The 25,546-nt window shown below is 40.6% G+C and overlaps 1 pseudogene; it reads left to right on the top strand.

Annotated features, from left to right (window-relative positions):
* Positions 1-847: 847 nt before the first annotated feature.
* Positions 848-21,021, top strand: LOC120440389 (annotated as a pseudogene).
* Positions 21,022-25,546: the final 4,525 nt, after the last annotated feature.

The raw sequence follows: 25,546 nt of genomic DNA, 5'->3' as shown, positions 1-25,546 counted from the left end.
TTTGCATCCATCCAGAAGTGCGTTAGTGATATAGATATATTACAATATATATTAGCAATAATATAGATATGTAAGTATATTACAGAAATGGGTCTATTATGGTATGTTATAATGTACACGGTATGAAGTATGTTGTGAATATTCTATAACTATAGGTATGTACAGGCTGTAGTGAGTACAAGCTATGTACAGGATATGAACAGGATATAAATATGAAAAACTATACAGAATATGAAATAAATAACTTTACAGAAATCTGAGTTATACAGTTATACAGAAATGGGAACTATGCAAGTTGTAAACAGTTGTAGGATTAAAAATTAAAAATTATTGTATGTACAGAATGATTATTTACACAGAACTATACAGTAGTGCAGTTAAGATAAGTGAGGGTGTGGATAATTTCTACAGAGGCTATATAAAGTGCTAGTGGTTGTGAGTGGTGGTTCAGTCCATGTTATTGGACTTTAATGGCAAAGAACAATGCATGAATTACATTTTAAGTAATGTGCAAAAGTACAGTTCTGTGGTACTCAACGAGTGTTTTCATTTAATGCTGCTTTAAAATCGAGGGAAATAAAGGGAAACTAGCTGAATGCATTTAATAGCTAGATACTTTAAACTATTTACTTTTTGTATATAAAATATAAACCCCCAAAAACCCAACAGTACATGTAATAAATCTAATGTTTATGAAACAAGCCATATAAACTAGCAGGATACTCGGTCAGTTTTCCCCATTTCTAAATAAAGTGAATACGCTTAAGGCTTAAAGCCTTGGAGTGGAAGGAACGAAAGTGATCTGGCGCCCCCTGTCGGCGAGCAGGGAAACAACAAGAACACAATGTTTTTGTTTTTTTTACAGATTGGATGTACAATCGCTCACAGACGTTTCTGCCCTCCAGCCTCTCTGTGTTTGTGAGACCTCACGTCCTGTCCTCTGCGAGCCCTGACTCGTCTTATTAGGCACTTTGACCGGGCCGTGTGGTCGTGTGTGCCTGAAAATTTATGCTGCTAGCTTAATGTTACATGTTGATATTGTCAAAAAACAGCTGGATGCTACCCGGCTAGCGAGCGCTAGCAGAGCAGCCTCTGCGGGGATCGAGTCGGCGAAACAGGACTGGGAGGATGGGTCGCTGCCTGGTAAGACAGCCTACCTAAGTTATTAAGCGAGAGCCGGTGGTGTTCGAAGCTTCGTTTACAAACAAGCAAATACCGAGTTTTAAGCGGTCGCTGAGACTTAAACTGTTGTTGTGTGTGCAGTGATCAGAGAGGATGAGGAGTCGCAGTAACTCAGGAGTGCGGCTGGACGGCTATGCCCGGCTGGTCCAGGAGACTATCCTGTGCCATCAGGTGAGTCCAGACATACACCAGAGACGAGGCAGCGCAGTAAAGCTGGAGCACTTCCGCAAAGGTGGATTTTCGTTTTAGGCAGGAAAAGGGAGTGAGGGCCACTTTTTCGCAATGTTATTGAGAAACGTTTGAATGAAGCAATAATTCAAGATCTAAATGTGGAAGCACTTATTTCAAAATGAAGTATGTTGCATACTGTGATTACAGTTATTGATGCGTCACTACCTGTGTACTAGTTTAGATGTTGCAGAATGTACGTGGTTGTATATGAAATACTGTCATACATTATTTTGGACACTATAGTCCATTTGAACGTTTAAGTCATGCAAACTTCAAACGAGACAACACCAGGACCCAGTGTTATGGATTTCAGTTATGCACATATCCTTGATTTCTCCTTCAGAAGCATGCTAGGTATGGACATGTTTTGTAGCCCATATAGGTTAGGGTTCAGCCAAAAGTGAGCTGCACAGAAATAAACAAAGTGTGGGCAAAGTTCAGGCACTGGAACAGGCTGAGGACTGGAAAGCTATGTACTGTTATCTACTGGCTCTTGAGCTCACATGAGGCACCATCAACAGCTGTTTATGCTAAACTGTGACCCAGAGAGTACTCAGCTGATAGGAAATGGCATCAGCTTTCCACGCATAGCATGTACTGACATGTCGGGGTATATGTTTCGTGAGAGAGGAGGGGTGACACAATGATGTCTCAGGCTCCTCCAAATATAAACTGCAACTGCTGTATTATTATTACTGGGCACACATTAACTTTTAGTAACTTTCAGTGAAAGGATTCTGATACTTTTTAACAATTTCAGTTTGAATTGTAACCAGCGGGACCATGCTTCCATTCATTTTCAGCTCTGCTCATAGGAGATCACAATAACACATATAAGAATAATAGCTATGATTCTGTGATAGGTGAAGAAGAATCACGCCTCGTTGGCTTAAAGTGTGTATTGGGTCCTGTCTGTGTGTTGTAGTCGTTGGTGGAGTGTTCAGCTGCTAGCTAAAAAGCTGCAGCTGTGTATCTGTCGTGGATCTTTCACACATGGATTATAGAAAAAAGCTCCTGCTCCTTCAAGCTTGACCGAAATTTGCACCAGCCCACATGGACAAATCAAATACTCTCTGGAGAAAAATGTTGTGGTCAGATGAGACAAAGATTGAGCTGTTTGGACACAATGGCAAAATGTATGTTTGGGAGAGTAAAGCTGAGGCTTTCAAACCTAAGAACACTTTACAAACTGTCAAGCGTGGTGGTAGCATCATGCTCTGTAGCTATAATGCTGCTTATGATACTGGTGCATTGCACAAAGTGGATGGAATAATGAAGGATGACTATCTTCAAAATTTTCAGCTTCACGTCAGATCAACAGCTAGAAAGTTGAAACTTGGACACTGTTGGGTTTTCCAAGAGGACAATGATCCCAAACACACCAGAATTGGTTTTGGAATGGAGCTTCTGTAATGGGCTTCCCAAAAAACCTGACCTCAGAAATGTTAAAGATTTGTGTTCGTGGTACAATCATTCAACTCTGAAAAAACCCAACCTAAATCACAATTATGATCACATTCAGGCTCATGATGAGTGCAGGTAAACTATTGACCACAACTGTATCCTTCATACCACCCCTGTCTTTACTATTGGTTAACATGTCACATGTGTCTTGGTTTCAGAACCCAGTGACAGGACTTCTTCCTGCCAGTGCGCAGAAGAAGGACGCCTGGGTGAGGGATAATGTCTACAGTGTCCTGGCGGTGTGGGGGCTGGGTATGGCCTACCGGAAGAATGCAGACCGCGATGAAGACAAGGCCAAAGCTTACGAACTGGAGCAGGTGTGTTTGCAACATAAATAGAGTGAGTAAAAAAGGGGCCTGTGCATTCTTTCAGTTATGACGGGTTAAATATTTGAGGATAGCAAAACTTAGGAAAACTTTAATGAATGTGGGCTTTAGTTAAGCTAAAGTATCACATTAGCTCAACAGAAAATATTGTTTTACTCTTAAATAGCTTGAAAGGGAATATAAAAGAATCACATTTGTTTTGGTCAGCACTGCGATCGTAATGTTTTAGTAGGCTTTAGGAAAAAAGAGGATTAAAGAAAGAGGAAAGGATTATTTCACTCTGGCATAACATGCACTGAACATGCACAGGCTTTCACCCATACATGCAAACCTACAGTGGATGTACTGAGTGCCATCAATAAACAAGTACCACTCTGCCCCTAATTATAGAGTAAGGTGTTATAATATCTAACTTTAAAATCAGGCCAGCACTGATAAAAGCTCCTGATTGAGATTCACTAAAAGAATTGCTAAAAAATTATCTAATGTGTATGAAAAAACCCCCAATTCATAGTTCTGTTAGAAATTATTAAGTACATTTTTAGCTCTTGTAACTTTGAGTCATTGTTTAATAGTCCAAGCTGATAAATTTGCTAACCTGTTTGATAAAATACAGCATATTGCAAAAGTCTCGAGCCGCCCTCCACAAGTTCTTGTGGGAAATGTGAGAATAAATACATAGAGCCACAAGAGATTATTGTAGCTGTTTCCTTTCTAGCTTGCTAGAAATAGAAAGTAAATTGCATCACGGTGAGATTTTTGCCGTTTACTGATAGAGCTGTTTTTGTTTGCTGGCAGAGTGTCGTGAAACTGATGCAGGGGCTTCTGCAGTGCATGATGAGACAGGTAAGATATACCCTGGGTTTGAGTATTGGACTGCTGGGTAAACAAAACAAACAACTTGATGACGTCGCTTTTACTGTGAAATTATTGACGTTGCTGATTAGCTTATGAGGAAACTCATTATAAACTTAGCTAAAGCTATAGACAAGAAACAATGAGTCTTTGGTCATGTGTCTCCAGGTGGCCAAGGTGGAGAAGTTCAAACACACCCAGAGTACAAAGGATTGCTTGCATGCCAAATATGATACTCCCACTTGTGCCACAGTGGTCAGGGATGATCAGTGGGGTCATCTCCAGGTGGACGCCACCTCGATTTACCTGCTGATGCTGGCACAGATGACAGCCTCAGGTACAATAGTGATGCAGACTGCTTTTTTTTAATGTATATATATAATTTTTGCCTTTTCTTTGCCTTGGTGTTGTAACATCATATTATTAAAGAATGAGTTTTCCTTTGTTAAAACAGCTACTGAACACTGAACATGAGTTGTTATCTCATCCCGCAGGTCTTCGTATCATTTCCAACCTGGACGAGGTAGCCTTCGTCCAAAACTTGGTCTTCTACATAGAGGCTGCCTACAAAGTAGCGGTGGGTAATATTTTTAGAGGTCTTGATTGGGTATGTGGTGTCTGGAGTGTGACATATGAGTAGTTAAATGAAAAGACACAGAATAAAAGCTGCTCCCAAAATATGTGCATGTCGAGTCTTCTACTGTAACACGTCCAGATGTTTGGAAACACTTCTGGGTTTTGGACTGACTTCAGGGTAGTGTATCCACAGGTTTTTGAAACAATGAATGAAAGAAGAATTAGTAGTAAAAAGTCAGAGGTTTGTTTGTTGTTGTTTTTTTTGTTTCTGTTATCATAGTTGAATGATAAATCAGTGGAATAGGCTTTTCAGTGCCATGATGAGTTTCAGTCCTGGACAGTTGCCTAAAGAAATGAAGCCATGACCATTTTTACCACTGCAGGACTATGGAATGTGGGAACGAGGTGACAAGACTAACCAGGGCATTCCTGAGCTCAATGCCAGCTCTGTAGGAATGGCTAAGGTACAAAGGCTACGTGTTATTTAATAATTATCAGCATTTATGATACACTGTACTGTCCATTCATGGATATAGGGATTAATCTGCGTATGCACGTTGCAGGCAGCGCTTGAGGCTATAGATGAGCTGGATCTGTTTGGTGCTCACGGAGGGCCGAAGTCAGTCATCCATGTGTTGCCTGATGAAGTCGAACACTGTCAGGTATCATTTTTAATTAGCCCTTAGCTATGGTAGCATCACCTCTGTTTGTCCTTCTTGTATTCAGCGTGCTGTTTTTCCCCTTCAGTCTATTCTGTGCTCCATGCTGCCAAGAGCTTCAACTTCAAAGGAAGTAGATGCTGGTCTTCTGTCCATCACTTCTTTCCCTGCGTTTGCTGTGGAGGATGCTGACCTGGTGGCTGTGACGAAGTCAGAGATCATAAGCAAACTGCAGGTGAAGTCAAAGCATAAGCAAGCTGGACATTTCTGCCAAGGAAAAGTATGTAGTTTGGTATTTTGACCTGCGCTCTTTAAATTCTACTCTTTGCTTTATTTCAGGGTCGCTATGGCTGCTGTCGCTTTATCAGGGACGGATATCGTTGTCCCAAAGAGGTGATATATTCTAGTATTAAGGCTCATGGGACATGTAAATGCATTACAGCAGTGAACCCAGGGATGAGGTGCTCTTTTTTAGTGAAGAGTATAGATTTTTATGTTTTTTGCAGGAAAGCTTATGTAAGCTCTTGATCTTTCTCGCTAGGATCCATCTCGGCTGCATTATGATCCTGCTGAGCTGAAGCTATTTGAAAATATCGAGTGTGAGTGGCCTGTGTTTTGGACTTACCTCATCCTGGATGGTATTTTTGCTGGTGATCAAGTTCAGGTAAAGCAACCAAATACACTGGTTCATATGCACTTTCTGCTGTACTCACACAATCATTGAGTCACTTTGGATATGGCTTTTTAACAATAACAACAAATTTGCTTTTCACAGGTGCAAGAGTACCGTGAAGCACTGGAGGGTGTTTTAATCAGAGGAAGAATGGCATTAAGTTGGTGCCTGAACTTTATTCTGTTCCTCCTGACAAGGTATCCTAGACTCAGGAAAGCACAACATACAGTTAGTGCCATAAATTTGGACAGTGATGCATTTTTAAAAATAATTTTACCTCTGAACACCACCATAGTATGGGTTATATTTTAAAATGAATGTGGTTTTTAAGAGTATTAACGAAAATATTGCATTAGCTATGTAGGAATTACAGCCATTTGTAAACATAGTCCCACATTTTGACAGATATATGCACCCGTTCTCATAGTAAGGGCTACATTATTGTGGCATGGTCTGACTTAATCCACCTTTCATTGCTTTATGTTTTGTTCGACTTGTAATTTTTTCAAGTGGTCTTGAGCAGTAATTCTCTAAGCTTTCTGAAGATCTTTCGAAGTTTGTCTTTGGTCATTGGCGTCCTCTTTTTCACTCCAGTCCTCATACTTGACCATTTTCAGAGAAATGCTTTTCATGGTTTGTTGTTACTGACCTGTGAATCATTCTGGCATAAAACGGCAAATAACTCAAGGGATGAACCAGTGTTGTATCAACACATAACAGACAAAAGATAAATTATATCTTGAAGCATTTTGTTACTATCTGGGGAGGACAAAAGAAGCTTATTACAAATGTGCAAACTCTTTTTTTGTCTACTACATTTCTTTGGCATATATTTCAGTTAAATCACTGCACCTATTTCCCATTTTCCTAGTGAAATATACGAACTGAGGGGGGACTCAAGATTGTGCTGTAAATTAGTCTAAAGAAACTTAATAGAAGATACGAAATTGAGTCTTTCATGAAGAATACTTTCAAAATGTCTGTTGTAATATGACACATATGACATAGGAGCAGCTTTTACATGTGCAATGCTATTGTAGTGTATTATTTTATGTTTTTTCAGTATCAAGTTTAACCATAATTAGTTGCAGTGTCTTCTAAAAATTAAAAGGTAAAAAAAACAGTTGTGTCAAAAAAATTAGTTTTATTTATTATTTTTTTATTTATATATTTACTATTTGTTTTATTCTTGTTTCACAAAATAGTTTGTAGAAGTCATTAAACTTTGTTTAACGACAAATTTTAAACAAGTGAAAAATTAATTAACCACAGCAATTAGCTAATTAGTGTACATTAGCATATTAGCATTTGCTAATTAGCTAATTGCTGTGGTTAATACTCTTTGCCCTGTTTTTGTCATCACTTATATTCTATAAAATTGTAGTTTTGTTCACCTAAGGGTTTTTTTTTGCAAATTTTACTCATACATTGTCAATCTGTTGTTCTGTTTACCTGGACTGTTTCAGTGTATATATCTGTTTATTAAGCTACCACCTCTTGCAGGTTGAGGAGGAGTATAGCAATCCTCACTCAGTAGACAGGGTAGCCATGGGCCAGCTGCCACACATGTGGGGACAGTCACTCTACATCTTGGGGTCCCTTGTGGCTGAGGTAGGTCCTGAGCTATACACCTTAAATGATAGCTAGCCACAAGGCAACTGTTTGTTATTACTGTGTTTATTGCAGATATTTAGATAATGTCACAAATTAGTAATGATGCTGTAGTTGTATTGTAAGTAATGATGATGAGAATACTTCTAGTAGATGTTACTAACAGAAATTCAATACATAAAACCCACCTTGCTTTTATTACTTATAAGCATTCAACGAATGTTATAAATCTTCTGCTTCGTCTTGCCTTTTCTTTTTCGGATTAAGGGTTTTTAGCACCAGGAGAGAGAGATCCGCTCAACAGGAGATTCTCTACAAGCTTCAAACCAGATGTGGTGGTACAAGGTTGGTGATTAATTTGTAGGAAACAATTAATATGGGCTGAGAGTTAAAGTCAGATATTAACTAAACACTGCTTTGAAAATAGAGGGACTTTCAGCTTCAGTACCAAATGTCACATTTCTGAGATTAGTCATTTCTGATGTTCTGATGTCAGCATATTCTTTTGTACACACCAATGTCAACACCAATTCATACAAGCACCTTTTTATGCTTAAATGCTTTTTATCTAACATTCACACTCCAGTAAAGACATCAGAGAGCAACTTGGGTTTAGTAACTTGCCCAAGGATATTTGGCATCCAGACTGGAGCAGCCAGGTATTGAACTACCAACCTTTTAATATCTAAATTGCTTTTTATACATTTTCTTTTTCTAGTTTGTGTTCTAGCAGAGTCGGAGGAGATCCAGGAGTTGTTGAGAGATCTGGGGATCGAGGTACAGACAATGGCAGAAGTTCTGCCCATCAGGGTCATGCCAGCTCGCATCCTGAGCCATGTCTATGTTAGACTGGGTAAACAAGCACTCTTTTCCTTACAGTGTACAGCTGTGCATGTGAGTTCATATTAAAATAAATAAGAGTACCATCTGGTGTCTCTGCCACAGGGAACAGCAAGAAGCTGAATCTGAGTGGGCGGCCGTACAGACACATTGGTGTCCTGGGAACATCCAAATTCTACGAGATCCGAAATCGCTCTTACATATTCACCCTCAGGTAAAACTAGGGCACGCTGTAACCTTGTTATGTTAACCACATTAACATTAATGATTGAACAATAAATATTTGAATTTCTTTATTTCTGCTTGGGCTCCCTTTGTTCAGTTTCTGGATCAGCACCATTTCTATCTGGCACTGGACAACCAGATGATTGTGGAGATGTTACGGACCGAGCTGGCCTATCTCTCTTGTTGCTGGAGGATGACAGGACGTCCGACGCTCACATTCCCAATCACCCGTAGCATGCTGGGTAATAACCAAATCATATCAGTCTGTAATTGTTCTACATAATATAATTAAGAATGTACTGTATTTTTTAGCTAATATAAAAAATAAACTTAGATGTTTAGACGGCATGTTCAAACAGGAGATGACACTGCTGAACACATGAACTGTGAGTAGCTCCTAATTTTTTACCTGATGAATGTCCATCTTTTTTCTGTCTAGATGAGGATGGAGAAACAATTGATTCATGTATCCTATCAACTCTAAGGAAACTGCAGGATGGCTATTTTGCTGGAGCGAGGTTTGTTTCCCTCTATAACTTAAAACAACAGATGATGTGAACTTTGTGATTAGAGAAAAGTTTGTGTCTGAGTACTTTGGCTGACCACTACAGGGTGCAGATGTCAGACGTCTCCAGTGTCCAGACCACTTCGTTTCACACTCGTCTCAGCTTCCTGGATGAAGAGAATGATGACATATTACTTGAGGATGAAGGCGATGATGATGATGGATATGGAGAGGAGTATAATACCTGTGGTCCCTCGGGTAATTACTAATTGTCCAAGACTGTACAGCAGTTGAGTGGTACGATTACTTTGTCCTGTGTGTAAACATGGTTCAATTCTTTTTAACTCTAGAGGACTCAAAAGATGTATTTGACCAGTACCTCACCCAGCTCCTTCACAGCACCACCACCAAGTGCCATCTTCCTCCCATCCAGAGGGGGCAGCACCACGTCTTCAGTCCAGAACATACCACAAGAGACATCCTGTCTTTTATGGCGCAGGTCCAGGGCCTGAACGTTCCCAGTGAGTTTCTCAACAATGTAATGACCATGCTAGTTTTCATGCTAGTGCAGATATATTAACCATAATGTGTATTTAAAAGATGGATGTGGTCACCACGATGCCACCAACTGGTTTGTGAAGCCTTGTCTTGAGCATTTTGGTTGTTTTGTTTATCTGAGACAAGCACGGTGTCAGTGTGACTGAAAATGTTTGCTGAGGTCACACATTAAGCAAGGACTTGAGTAATTTTCTCGTGAACGTCATTACAATTAGTTCAATTGTGTTTCGCCCCCTGCTGGCCATTAGAGAGACAGCAGGTTTATGGCACTCAAGCACTGGCTTCACCCTCCTAGCACATCCATCTTTTATAAGGAGTCTGTAATGATATAATAAGATTGATGTTAGATTTTTTGACATCAAAGTGACAAAACTCGCCAAATCTTGTCAAGACACTAAGCCGTTGTCAAGCCTGTCAAACCTGCAAAGGTCTGGTCTACCTCCTGAACCCAAGGACCGAGTCATCACAGTGCAAGCTGTTACTGCAGTAAAAACTGTGATTGAATGAATTTTCTAATAATAATCCAGTAATAATCAAAGATATCCTCCCTGTTTAACAGCAAAGCAGAGACCTTAAAAGGCATTCTTTTGTAATAAGCTGCCAGTGTGTTAAAAAGCAGAGACTCTCTTTTTAATGCTCTGTTTTAATGAAACATATTTTCAGAGTCTTCCATGTATCTGCCTGTGACTCCGGTCAAGAGCAAACATCGCAAATCTCTCAACCTTCTTTTTTTACACTTTATTTTTTATTGACAATTTTGTATAATTTTTTACAAAACACGCAGACCCCCAACATTCATAGAGCATCCAGGCTAGCAAAAAAAAACAAAAAAAAAAACAAACAAACAAACAAACAAAAAAAAAAAAAAAAAAAAAAAAAAAAAAAAAAAAAGACATATCTCTTTATGGTACAATCAAATCAAATAGCTGAACAACAGCATTGAAACATGGTATCAGAAATTATAATATTTTTCCATTTGAGTAAAGGTCCCATTTTTTCCAGTATTTCTCAAATTTATCCGCAGCCAGTCTTAGTGAAAAGTCAATCTCTCCATTGTGTAAATTTCCTTGATAATACCTATCCAGTCCAAGGATGACGGTGGATCCACGTTTAGCCATTTGCGAGTTATAGCTTTCTTTGCACCAGCCAATAATATCAATAAAAGATATTTGTCTGAATTCCTCAGTCCTTGTGGCAAATCACATAGATAAAACACAGTGAAATCAGGGGCCAAGTTCAAGCCCATCATGGTATTGATTTCTGTGATCACTACCAGCCAATAGGGGACAATCTTGGCACATTCCCAAAAAATATGAAAATGTCCTGCAGATACACTTCCACAGTTCCTCCAACACTGAGCCTTGTCGGGATCTTTATTTTGTTTACTCTTAGCATTCGTGTGACAAAAAAAAGCACTGTGTTTTTCCATGCAAATTCCTCCATAGGCCTGAGCTCGAGGTCATTACCACAGCCTTACACATATTGAACCAGTTGTCGTCATGTATTATTATTTCAGCATCTTTTTCCCATCTAGTTTTGATATATGTTGTGTCATTATTCCTACTTGTTTGTAAACATTTGTATAATCTGGATATCTGTTTCTTTGGTGCATTCCCTTACAAGAGTCAAGGAAGATTTTAACCAAGCCCGTGTCCTCCTCTTCTAGGAATTTTATGTTTCTGTCGTAATGGTGCCTCAGCTGGAGGTATCTAAAGAAATCCTGTCTTTCCAAGTAAAAACTTCTCTGGAGTCGCTGGTAGTCTTTTAGTACATTTTTATCTGTAATCTTCCAGTAACCTGTTATACCCTTATGTAACCACTGTATAAATCTCTTATCCTTGTTTGCAGGTGCAAAATCTGAATCATAAGCAGGCCATCTTAAAGTCCGGGCACTTTTTTCAGTTTTCTCATATTTGAGTATCTTATGCCATATCTCTATGGGCACTTTCATTAGCGCCGGGAGCAAGTCTGCATATATATGTCTTTTAATGAGCGGTTGATCTCCAAGCAGTGATTGGAGCGGTATCTCACAGTAGGATTGATCTATCTCCTTCCATTTAGCCTCACACATTGGGTCACACCACCCAATCATCACTCGCAACTGTGCAGCCCTATAATAGTCCTCAAGACACGGCAGAGCGAATCCACCTTTGTCCCTTTGCAATTGTAACGTCTGAAATTTTATTCTTGGTTTTTGTTTGGCCCAAATAAAGTTAGAGATCATCCTATTCCATTCGTTAAATTGCTTGGAGGGTACTTGTATAGGCAGCGCCTGGAACAAATAGAGAAGCTTTGGCAAAAGATTCATTTTTATTATATCTATCCGGTTATGCATATTCATTGGCAATAATGACCAGCGCTGTAGGTCTGCTTTAATTTCTGATGTTAGTGGGACATAATTGCATTCATAGAGGTCGGATAGATCTATGGGTATATGGATTCCTAGATATTTTATAGAGGTGTTACTCCAGTTAAACTTGGCTATCTTTTGAACATCTTGTGATGGGCGATAGTTATATAAGAGAATCTGAGTTTTCTGTAAATTTAATTTATATCCGGAATACATGCCAAATATTTTCAATAATGAAAAAAGATTAGGCAGACTGATTTCCGGGTTAGTTAGCGTTATGAGAATATCGTCAGCATACAAACCAACTTTATACGTTATATCGTTAATTAGTACACCTCTAATGTCTTTAGATTCCCTGATAGCCTGCGCCAGGGGCTCAATGAATAGCGCAAGAGTGGGACTCAGGGGGCATCCCTGACGACAGCCTCTCTCCAGTTGTAGTGTATCTGTTAAATCACCATTAATTTTAATCCTGGCAGTGGGTGAGTTATATAGAGACTGTAAGCATCTGATGATTTGGCTATTAAAACCAAATCTCTCTAAGGCCAAATAAAGATAATTCCAGCAGACAGAGTCAAACGCCTTTTCGGCGTCAAGACTAACAGCTATTGATTCGATATTTTTCATTTTGTTTATTAGATGGAGAGCCCGCCTCACATTATCATGAGTTTGCCTATTTCGAACAAAACCTGTTTGATCTGTATCCGTTAGTTCTGAAGTTATAAATTCCAACCGTTTAGCTAATATTGTTGCAAATATCCTGTAGTCAATATTCAAGACAGAGACGGGTCTATAAGAACCACATTCTGTTCTATTTTTACCTGCTTTGGGAATTACTGAAATAACTGCTCGTTTCCAGGATGGTGGTATCTCACCCCCTGTAAGCACATGGTTAAAGCAATCCCTCAGCAGAGGGGTTACTAGATCTCTGAAGTGTTTATACCACTCTGCCGGGTAGCCATCCTCACCGGCCATCTTATTACCTTTCAATTTTGAGATGGCCTTGTTAATCTCCTCCACAGTTATTGTTTGTGTTAATCTTTTATTTTGTTCTGTTCCTATCGATGGTAAATCAAGTGAGGAAAGAAATACATTAACAGAGGGCACATCTATCCTGTGTGGTTCTGCGACAGTCGGGTATAATAGGTTACAAAAGATTCTTTTATGCTTTTCATGTCATGACATATTTTATCATTTGCTGGGTTTTTAATTTTCTGAATGAATCTGTCAGCCTGCTGTTTCCGTATCCTCCAAGCAAGAAGTCTCTTGGATTTAGGACCATTTTCATAATAATTCTGCTTAATAAATTTAGCCCTTTTCTCTATTTGATCTTCGTATAGCCTATTTAATATCTGTTGTGTTTCTTTAATTTGTGATAAGGTGTTATCATTGTTACTTTTCACATGTTCTGATTCTAGGTGTTTCAGTCTCGTAGTAAGGTCTATTAAATACTTCTCTTTTCTTTTTTTTTATATGAGGACCACCAAATTAGTTTCCTCTGAGAACTGCCTTCGCTCGTCCCATAAAATACTAGGGGAAACATCACCATTGTTATTATAGTCCATATATTCCTTAAATTCTTTTTAACAAACCTTTCGAATTCTACATCGTTTAGTAGGCTAGTATTAAGCCTCCATAAAGACTCTTTCCGATCTGAATCCAAATGGAGTGTCAAGTACACCCCTGCATGGTCCGAAATATCTCTCACCCTATATCACAATTTAGAATTCTATGCTTATCAGAGTGTGACATAAAAAAATAGTCCAGTCTTGAATACATATGGTGGGAATGTGAAAAAAAAAGTATATTTCTTTTCCAGTGAGTGTGCATCCCTCCACACGTCAAACAACCCCAGTTCCTTAAGCATTCTTTTAACAGATACTGCTTCTGGTTGTGGCAATTTAGTTTTGCTGGATGTGTCCAGAAACTGATTCAGGTGAATATTCCAATCTCCACCGCATATTAATATGCCTGATGTTTCTGTTGCAATTAATTCAGAAAGGGTCTTAATTAAATGTTTATCAGTCCCCGGTGGTCTGTACACGTTAAACAATGTAACTTCCTTGTGATCTATGTACCCTTTGACCAGTATATAACGCCCCTCTTTATCTCTGATTTGTGAGGAAAGTTGGAAATGTACTTTGTCAGACAATAAGATGGCCACTCCTCTAGAATGCTTTTTTACATATGAGGAATAAAACACATTTTTGAACCCCATTTTACACAATTTGTTGTGTTCGATGGCAGAAAGATGTGTTTCTTGCCAGAAAATTATATCTTGTTTTTTCTCGTTTCATTTTAGCAAGAGCTTTATTTCTTTTAATGGGGTTATGTAAACCGTTAACATTAAGTGTTATTACCTTATATTCTTGTCTGATCTCCATCAGGAAAAGGAAATTACACAATACCTGTAACTCTTTAGGTGCTCTGGAAAAAAAACGGGGGTCTGCGGAACACATAAACAACGTACCTGAACAAATAACATATATGACTTCCAATTATGAAGTATACGTCCAACTTCAAAACAAAGAGGAGAGTCCCTAGAGTCCCAGAGAGCCCCTCGTAGTGCTGCTTGGTGATCTCCGCTCATCGTAGCAGCGCTCTTGGAGAAAGCTGGTAACATCCCAAACTGCGGTCAAACCTTTCGCTCTTATTTTACGAGGAAAACTGCCGTCATAGGTGCGGAAAAAAAAAATTTCTTTTAGGTGTTACTATCCATGCACTTGAATCTCTGGAGCTTTTCCTGGATGTATTTCATCCGTTCCTCCCGGGTCTGTCGTGGTGCCCCGCTCGCTCTTTCCCAGAAGGGCGTCCTCGGCTTGAGTGTGGGGATGCGTGGGATTGGGTCATCCGCTCCCTTTTCCATCAACTTCCTCTTCTCCAGGTCCTCGGATGCGTCTTGCGCGTTATTGTAGATCACGGGTCCGCTTTCATAAAACACACGCAGTCTCGACGGATACAGTGTTTGGAAGCGGAGCCCTTCTCTTTAAAATCCTCCTGATTGTGTTGTATGCTTTGCGTTTCGCTAAAATGTCACTAGGATAGTCTTGGTCGAAATACACCCGTCTCCCCTTCAGCCGTATCTCTTTTTGGTCCATGCAGACCGGAGCACCAAGTCCTTGATCTTGTATTCCAAAAATGAATCCACGACGGACCTGGGGTTGGAGCCCGGAGGTGGCTTGGGGCCGAGTGAGCGGTGGCACCGCTGTATGCCCAGATTGGTGTCGGGAGGGGCAATTCCTTCTTTATGAAATTCTCCATGAATTCGAGCATGTTGTCCCCTTCTTCCCCTCTGGTATCCCGTGAACTCGTATGTTATTCCTGCGGGGAGCGGGCTTCCAGGTCGGACAGACGTGTCTGGAGGTCTTCTTGTAACTGGAGAGTATGGCCAAGCACGTCTTTAAGGTCGACTGTGACCTCCTCCACCTCGTTTACTCTCTGTTCGACCTCCTCAATCCTGCTTGTTACCTCTTTCATGTCCGTGACAATTTCGTCGAGCCGTTGCCCCACTTCTTTCCTAAACTCCGACATTTCTGTTTTCACAAGTCCAATCTTTTCCGCTATTTCACCTTTTAAATTATCCTGGACTTTTTTCAGCTCCGCAAGAATGTTGGCTTCCATTGCCTCCATAGCTCCGGGTAGCTTTAGCTTGCTAGCACCGTCAACTTCTTTCGGTGAAAAAACTCCTTCCTCCGCACCTTCTTGCCGAATTCCTCTTGTCTTTCTCTTCTTACCCCCTGACATACTACTATGGATATTCCTCGTTATGTTATAACATGTCAGTTTTCAAGGGGCAACCAAACCGCCTGGGAGCTGAAAGATTATGCTGCGACCAGCTTCCCCACCATCCGGAAGTCGTCTATAATCCAGCCATGATTTCTCTCTCAACCTTCTTGATGTTCCTCATCCTCAGCACGGCCCACAGGCGAAACAGCACAAGGTAGACAGAGCATATCCTTCCACCAGCCAACTCATTTCTCTCATGACTTCAGTATTGCTGTGAGTACATTTGTCTAACCCTGGCACTTTTCCATTACTAGCCACACTCTGCTGCTGATCTTCACCTGCCTCGAGACTCTCAGGGCAACACAGACTTTGCAGCGTTGGTCAGGCAGCTAAAAGAATGCCCCACTCTTCAGGACCAGGCTGACATCCTCTACATTCTCTATGTGATGAAGTATGATCATCAAGACAAAAGTAGAGCAAACGTTTGATTAAAAAATGCTGCTTTTGTAATTGCCCATCCTGTGTTTTTGTTCTCTTGAGCAGAGGAGCTGATTGGCTGGTGGAGTTGTCAGGTCCTGGGCAGGGTGGGGTCAGCGTGCGATCACTGTTGGAGGAGCTGTACGTGAGAAGCCGGAGCCTGCAAAGAGTGGGGGCTCATTAGGTACATCTCTGGAATACTGCGCAAGAGGGTGGAGGTCCTCGCTGAGGTCAGTGTCTTAGGAAAAGGTGGCTTAGCACCTGGTTAGAGATTATTTTAAATGAAGTGTGTCAGCAACTTGCAGCAGAGATTATGTGCTTGATTTAAACACCACTAAGTAGTAAGACAGCACTACCACCAACAGCATGATGATGCCATTCCACATGTAGCCACAAATTGACCTTACAAACATGTACCATAAATCATGTATACTTATATATTCAGTCTTTAGCTGTGTCATTGGTATCTTCCATGTGGCTCAGTCACTGTGATCAGATATCTGGACTCTGTTCTGATCCAGTGTTGTTGAATCATTGCTGTCTCTTTGTTGACCTACCCTATTCCTCCTGCTACAAACAGCTTCAGTCACTCACTCATGCTGCAAGTAAGAATTAGGAAGTTCCTAATAGGTGTGTTTTGAACAGGATCAACAGTGTCCATGACCATTTATTAATAATTCATTCCACATGTATTTGTCTTGTCTGCAGGCCTGCACAGATCTGATTTCCCATCACAAGCAGCTGACTGTAGGTCTACCTCCTCAACCCAGGGAAAGAGTGATCACAGTGTAAGCCGTTATTGCAGTAAAACAGTGTGGCTGAAGAAATTTTCCAGTAATAATCCAAGGTCTCTGTCCTGATTCTGTTCAGCCCTCTTCCTCCGGATGAGTTAAACAACCTCATCTACGAAGCCAGTGGTCAGGACATAAGTGTAGCAGTGCTCACTCAGGTAAGTCAGTCACTGTTTGGACTGTTTGATGACTTTTTCCACACGCTGATCTTACAGCTCTGAACTGTGTGTGTCTGTCGTGTGGAAATTATGGTGTATCTAGCCATGTATGTGCGCCCCCAGCCCGCTCTGTTCGGGGACATGCTCAGACTCAGGATAGGACTCATCATGCAAGTGATGGCCACTGAGTTAGCTCGTAGCCTGCACTGTTCTGGTAGGAAAAAAACACCAAAACACAACGTACACATACACATGCACGCATAACTGAGTGGATGAGCAAAGGAATTAAGTGTGCAATATGAAAGGCTTGCAACGTCTTTGTAGGGGAGGAGGCGTCAGAGAGTTTGATGAGCCTGAGTCCATTTGGCATGAAGAACCTACTGCATCACATCCTCAGTGGCAAAGAATTTGGGGTGGAGAGAAGCAGTGAGTTTTGTTGTTCCCTACGCATCCATCCCTTATCCCTCAGGAACAGCTGAACACCTTTTTAATAATCATGGACATATATTTTGTGGCTCTCACACAGAGTCTATGTATTCTACACCAGATCATGAACCTTGTTACTTAAAATGATTAATCAGGAAAAAATGTATTTGACTTCCCCTTAAACAATCCAGAATCTTTGATCTGTGACTCTTGTTTCTTTTCATCAGTGCGCCCAATCCAGTCTACAGCCACTAGCCCTGCGATATCCATCCATGAACTAGGTCACACGGGAGCTACAAAGACTGAACGCACAGGAATACACAAGCTAAAGAGTGAGATAAAACAGGTGAGAAATAATAGGACATAGAATTTTAAGTATTGTAATTTAAGTATATATATATATATCATCTGCTTCAAGTGCCTTTCTATCTATCGATCTATCGATCTATCGATCTATCTATCTATCTATCTATCTATCTATCTATATAATGACACTGTTCTTCTCTTTTTGCAGCTGGATGACTCTCGCCCTACAAGTGTGGGTTGGCTTTAATAATATCTAGCATGTGACTTTTTCTGACCTTGGTCTAAATGACTAAATCAGTCTAAATCCATAGCTGGAGCGACTCTCATCCCATCCCATGACAGTAGGAGAACAAGACTTCAGATAACTGATGAACCAGTCCAGAACCCCCATAACCCATCTTGTTATAGCAGTTGGTCATGGATTGGCATGGTTTGTTTGTTAAAGGATTTCTGTTGTGATCAGCCCTGTCCAGCTATCATTTTGCTTACAGCAGTCTTTCTCGTGTGCTGATTTTCGCAGCTCTGTTGTAATTTTTACCCATGCCCATGCTCTGTGTGGCTCCAGCGCCATCATATTTGCAGTGTGACAGCCGTGTGAACCATCTCAAACTCTTCTCTGTCATCTGTCATCCATATCCATGTGTAGATCTTCAGTGGCGGTTTTTCCTTGAGTAGCAATGTCACATCTCCTCGCTCTGGGTAAACCATTTCACCTCGCCTGCTTCATATCAGCTTATTTGTTTTAAGGTTGCAATAGGAAGTATGTGTAGACCAAGCAAAGTCCATTCAGATTTCATAGTTTATGTAGATATCTTACACTTTACTCGTGGCTTTACTTATTTAAGGATGAGGATGATGTTATTTTGTCATCTATTATTATTAACAACGGTTTTAATGAGAACACAATCGCTCACAAATGTACCCAACTAACAAGTATAGTGTGTTAGAGCTTGATTGATAACTTTCATCTATTTATAAATGATGAAACAGTACATATCAAGACAAGATTCCAATTCTTTGCATTATGTTCAGCTAAAACAACATTGTTGTTTCATCTCATATCAGCACGGGCTCTACTGTGGCGAAGCCTGGGGTAGCTTGTGTTCATAAATCTCTGGGTCTGGGAGATGTCTGCATTTATAATAGCTTGACAAAAATAACCCTGGGTGTGTTTATCATAATGAAGCAATGTGGCAGCTGTTGCAACAGTATACAGTGTCCTTTCTGGTTGGAAGATAATTAGTGAAGGCACAAGCTATATCAGGCTGTTACTACAGCTACAACACTAGTTAGTAGGCTCTTAGGAGTATTTGTCAATAACAGAGTGATAGCAGCCTTGTCCTTCAGCATATATACTAAAGTGCTTTGTTGCCAAGTTTGATAGAGTGTCAGTATGCATGGATAACTGCATGAAAGGTGGAAAAGCTATCATTTTGTGGATTGGTGAGACAAAAAAAATGCTCCAATATTTCAACCTTTTTACATGTTTTGCCTCGCCACAGCGTTGCAGCAGCCCTTCCACTCCCAGTGGAATGCTGTCCCCGTGAGCACTTGTCCAGGAGACGGTCAGCTGCACTGGGAGGAGAGGCAAGGTCAGTGGCTGAGGAGACGCAGGCTAGATGGTGCCATCAACAGAGTACCTATGGGTTTCTACCAAAAGGTGTGGAAGATCCTGCAGAAGTGCCACGGTCTGTCCATCGACGGATACGTGTTGCCCTCTTCTGCCACAAGAGAGGTAGATACTGCAGACCTGCTGCAGATTTGGACTTCCTGCATATGTGTGTGTTTAAATTCTGTGTTTTCTGTGTAGATGACAGCAGGAGAGATTAAGTTTGCAGTGCAGGTTGAATCTGTGCTGAACCACGTCCCACAGCCAGAGTACCGGCAGCTGCTAGTGGAGACTGTGATGGTTGTGGGCCTGATAGCGGACGTGAGACGTGGACAACATCGGCGGCATCATCCACGTGGATCGCGCGTGTTGCATTTGGCCAATGACCTTTTCCTCAGTGACCAGGTACTAACAGAGAAAGGTTTTTGGTCTGTTGCAAGTATTTGTTCACTGGGCTTCACTCTGCGTTACCTCTTCATCTTTAGAAATCCCACGGCGCCAGTCAGTATTTCCTTGAGAAGGACCCAGCAACCGGAATCTGCAACTTTTCTACGACAGCGCTCCTAGTGGTAGCTATGGCACCATGACCTATCTCTCCAAAGCGGCAGTCACTTACGTCCAGGACTTCCTGCCAAGTTCCAGCTGCCTGATGCAGTGAATAGGCAGACTGGTGTGTTTTACCAACAGACTCTATAAATACCGAAGAGGCATGTTTCATAAAACTAACTTCCCGTTATCACCTCATACTGTTCATGCGGTGCTTGTAAGTATACTCTTTAATAAACTGTGTAGCGCTCATATAACTGATCTAACATCATAGCCTTAGCTGCCAGTGCAGACCTCTGTATTTCAGTTTATTTAGTCTTTGTGAGTCTAGACTGTAAACCTATTTATTTTGTGAACGTGCTGCTCAGACGTATGTTTATGACACTTACAATCTTACTCTGTTGTCTGTCTTGTAATTTATCGTATGTTACAGTTGTATTCAGGCCCAGCATTTACCAGAGGAAAGATTTTGATCATATGTGCACACTTATTCCTCATAAATCAAATCCATTTCTGCTGTTATTATTTATTTTTATTTAGTAACATTGTAATTCATTGTTCTGCTGTAATTAATGAGATAATTCCCCAGATATGTGGGAAAAAGAGTAAAATTTACAACTTGTGCCCTCAGATTAGCTTTTCACTCACACATGACCACATTCATAACAACACATGTATTTATTTTTAAATGTGATAGTTTCCATGTTCTTTATTATTTTGTTTTCATGGCAGCCAATCGTGTTTTAGTACTAACAATACTCTGTTTGGGAACAGTTTTTTTTTTTAATCTGTGTTGTGTGTATAAAGAGTAAAATCTGTGTATTTCTGCAAATCTCCAGGGTTATGCTACTGATATGTCTGGTCAACTTTACCTCATCATATACTAAAGGTTTGTTCATTTAGCATGAAATAAAGAAAGAAAAAAAAGCTTTCATGTGTCTTTTTAACATGCACATCCATTTTCCTGTTTCACAGAAAGGACTTCAATGTAGTAATTAATTTACAGCAAAAGTAAGTTAACGACTACCCAACAGGTAGAAGTTGGCCAGGTGTTTTCCTTGGCATAGACTAACAGCGGGGTCTAGTCTGTTTTCCCAGCTGCTGAAATTATAGTAGGCCTCTTGTTGCTGACATTTTTATCTGCAATAGTAGCGCAGTAGAGTAACCACATGTGCATTTAATGATGTCTCTGTGTCACTATTTCTTTTCGAGATACAATTTAAAATCAGTTGTTTGCTAATTTCTCTGTTATGTGTACACACAACACCAGTTTGTCAATTCAGTTAGGTGCTTTTTTTATGCTTTAGTGATTCATAGATGAGTGTTAAATACCTTAAATTTAAAAAGCATTCCTCTGAAAATGGTCAGGTTAAAAAAAAAGTTGCAAAAAAAAAAGTGAAAAAGCAGCTAATGTCCAAAGAAGAATGAAAAGAAAGCCTGGAGAACTATTTCTCAAGACCAGTTTAAAAATCACAAGACAGTGTGGCTCATTGGATGCAAAATAGCACTTCTGCACAGTGCTGTGACTTTATCAAGAAGTGAATTACAATCGCTTTGAACCAACTCACAGTTGTCTACAGTTTGAATTTTTGCATAACATGATCATGAAATAAGATGAAAAATACTTTATTTAGTCCACAGCTGTGCTCACCACAACAGCCCCCTTGGACTTGTACTCCTTCCCCACATCAACATCCTTTCCCAGGAACGGGTCGCACAGTTGTCCTCTGATCCAATTCACATTCAGAAACAGATGATTTTCCCAAGACAACACCACAAAATCATCCACTAGTGCTCTGTACTCCTCCTGCCCAACACTATTACATTCAACACTGCATAATCAGAGTATTTCTGCAGGTGGTATGACCCAGAGTTGTACTAAAAGTCTGAGATACAAGGTGAACAGGAATGGACACAGCACAGTCTGCAGCTCCTGAACTGCTGTCAAACTCCAGGCTTTAATGTGGGACTCTTATTTAAAGTCTGCGTGCATGAAGTCAGTACTAATGTCAGTGTTTTAAACAGGTAATTCTTTGGTGAAAAACAGCATTGAAGCAGTGCTCAGAGTAAAAGTAATATAGTCAATTCAGTACATTATATCGAGCAAATGTTCTGCAGCCTTGGCAGAGGCCATCTGCAATCTGAAGACTGTGGTGTGCAGGACACAGGCAGTGGAAGCTCCCAGGAGTGTTAGCATATCCAAACAGTTCATTGACATAAATGATAGAAACAGTCACAAGTGCACAAATACACACAGCCACTCACACACCTGTACAGCAGGCCTGGTCATGAGTTAGCCTTCATTGCAGCCACACTTAAAAGAGCCAAAACATGTTGCAGCATCTCAGCTGACACCACTGCAGCCCCATCCACAAGCTACACTAAATCTACGTTTAGACAAAACTATTTAGACAATTTGAAGAGAATGCAAACAGAGATACATCCATAAACTACAGACACACACACTTGTGCATGGACAGTCTTAGAAAAACAGCCTGCACTGAGATAAAAGAGAAGAGCAGAAGATAAAAGCTGATCATGTCCCTTGCTGCTCTGAATCAAACTGGAATCTGAAATCTCATTGATGTGTCTCCATGCTTGCCTGCTGTTGTCGTTTGTAACAAACACGCCATAGCAAAGATGTTTGCTCGCTTCCTCTTCAGTTTTCTCACACTAACAATTTTCTGCACATCTGCCCTTTCTTTGCATATGTTTATGTCCACTGGTAGCCTTCAAAGATTATGAGATATCAGGGAGCAGACATAAACACATAACACATGTTAAGAAGCTTCCTGAGGTGCTGTAACATGCCTCAGTGCACACTGTTGTGTAATCAGAAAGAGCCCATCTAGAGAGGAAGAAAAACAACCCCTGTTCACTGGTCATCGAGCAGCAAAACTCCAGGTCAGCAGTGTCACTGAGTCCTGGTTTGGGCCTGGCCAGAACTTTATATTTAGTGGGAATAGGAACACATCTTGGAATAGCCTTCATTGTTTATGGTGTCAGTTCTGTATAACAGAAGAACTTATATAACTAAAAAAAAAAAAAAAACAACATGAAAGATAAAGGGAGAATTATTGTGCTAATTTCCAACTCTATAAAAATCCTCATGGACTACTAGATCATGATTACATGATTCATGTTTGACAGTAATTCTTTGTACTGAACTTTGGTTCAACCCGTGCACATTCACTCTCTATAACAAGCTTTTATATCACCCTCCAAGTCAACTTCCTTTTGAGCAACTGCTCTTAGCAAACAGAAGGTTTGAACAGCGCCTCGAGGCAACTGTTGTTGTGATTTGGCGTTATATAAATAAAATTGAATTGAACAGCAGGGGAGTGTAGCTGCTGATGCATTTTGGCATCATAAAGATCTAAGACTCAAAGTGTGTGTAACATATGTGTTAAATACTTGTGAATTTCACCCAAAACACCTTTTTTTTTTGATTATATATGTCATTTTGCATCTCACTCTCCTACCTGTGTGATCTGAGTCTGTGTGCGTTCGTGTGTGTGTGCGCTGCGTAGTGACGTAGGCGCGTGCATGTGTGCCCCGGTCACAGCTCCTTTCAGCATGGCCGGAGGTAAGTCACTGCCACGTTGCTCTCTGCTAATTAAAGTTTGTTCAGAGCCCAAGCTGCAATGTAAATATAGCCGAACCGCAGCGTTTTTGTTTGTCAATAAGAGATTCATTCGGGATAAGTTTTGTGGAGGGCGGAGTTTGTTAATATATGTTTTTAATGAGTTTTAGCCGAGAACGCAGCTGAAATGCTAGCATGCTAAGTTAGCCTGATCGCTAGCGGCTTGTGAGCGTACTCGCGGCAGTCTTTTTTTTAACAGCGTGCACTCTTTTTTCCTTCGTCAGGAGAGGTGCACTGGCAGACACATGACACACACGCAGATCACATCCATATTTCTGTGTTGCAGGTATGGAGATGTTCTTATGTTTTGGAGATGCAGTCTTTCATTAATTGTTTTTATAAGTACAGTGTTGTATTGCCTGTTGCATTGCGGTTATTAATATGATTGAACTTAAATATAATGTTTGAATTGTAAGTACCAAAGTAATGGGTCCTAGTTATTCAATTGTATTTATCTGACCTGTTTATTTGTTTTTGAATTATTTTGTTTATTGTTCTAATAAGTTGTTTTTGATGATTTTTCAGTGACATATTATTTATTTTGTGCTTTTTGTTTTTCAGAGCTTAAGTTAATGTTTTAAAACAATTTGTTGTATCTGATATATTATTGTAGTGTTAATGAAGCTGCAGGCACAGCTCCTTTCAGCATGGCCGGAGGAGAGGTGCACTGGCAGATACATGACACACACGAAGATCACATCCTTATTTCTGTGTTGCAGATGTGAAGTAAAGAGCCAAGACCCAGTACTGTCTCCTGCCTTTTACTTTACGCCAGAACACAACGCAGCAACAACAGGCGTAACACTTGAACGGGTTACATTGGTGCCGTGACCCTTTGGATTCATCAAGTATCGACGTCATCTCGATCGCCGTGGGGAGCTCTTTGCAATTGCCCTTGTTCCAAGTTGGTTGTTTTTCCTAACTTGTGTGGGACTTTTTGAATGAGCTTGGACATTTAATCTGCTCAATTCTGGTCCTGATTGACATTAAGGTTTTGCTTTTGTACGGTTACGCTATTTTGAATCTTGTGTTTTTTTTGTGATTGTGCTTTAGTCGTCATTATGGAGTCAGCATCTGGTTCAGAGGCAACTGGTGTTCCTGATGGGGAGGTTTCCTCTAATGTTGGTTTGGGGCGAGGGTGGTTTCTTGGGGATGGGTTTCAGACACCTAAAGTTGGTGTGTCATTTGCTCCCAAGTTTTGTTCCACTCGTCTCCAGGTTCCTCCCTGTGACATTCAGACCCCGCAGACAGCTGCCAATGCTGAGTTGAGTACGCTCATCTCAGATTTGGCCAATCAGATTGGTCAGTCCATTGTAGCCCAGCTGCAAGGTGATAAGGGGACCAGTATGCCTACTGAAGCCTCTAAGGCTGAGCAGGGACCTCCTGAGCTAAATTTGTCTGGGGTGAAACTTGTCTTGCAATCAGACGTCAAGGAGCCGCCAGTTTTCAGGGGTGACGGCAGTGATAAATTCTCCATTCATGAATGGGTGGAAATGATGGAAATGTACTTTGTGAAACGCAACACACCAACAGATCAGCGATCACGTGACATATTGGCTAGGTTGATGGGGAAGGCTAAGGATGTAGTGAAGGTCACCCTACGTCACAACCCCTCACTTGACCATGTCCAGGTTCCTGAATTGATCTTTGACATTCTGAAACAGCACTTTAGTGTGTTGACTTACTCTTCTATGCCTATGGCTGACTTTTATAACACTAAACCATTACAACATGAGGGAGTGATGGAATATTGGATAAGGCTAAACAATGCTATTGACGTTGCTGACGAGTGCTTGCGTAGGCAGGGGC

This window comes from Oreochromis aureus, linkage group 1 (genome assembly GCF_013358895.1).
Source record: "Oreochromis aureus strain Israel breed Guangdong linkage group 1, ZZ_aureus, whole genome shotgun sequence".
Taxonomy (NCBI): Eukaryota; Metazoa; Chordata; class Actinopteri; order Cichliformes; family Cichlidae; genus Oreochromis; species Oreochromis aureus.
The sequence above is the reverse complement of the archived record's forward strand: the minus strand, read 5'-3'. Positions and strand labels throughout refer to the sequence as shown.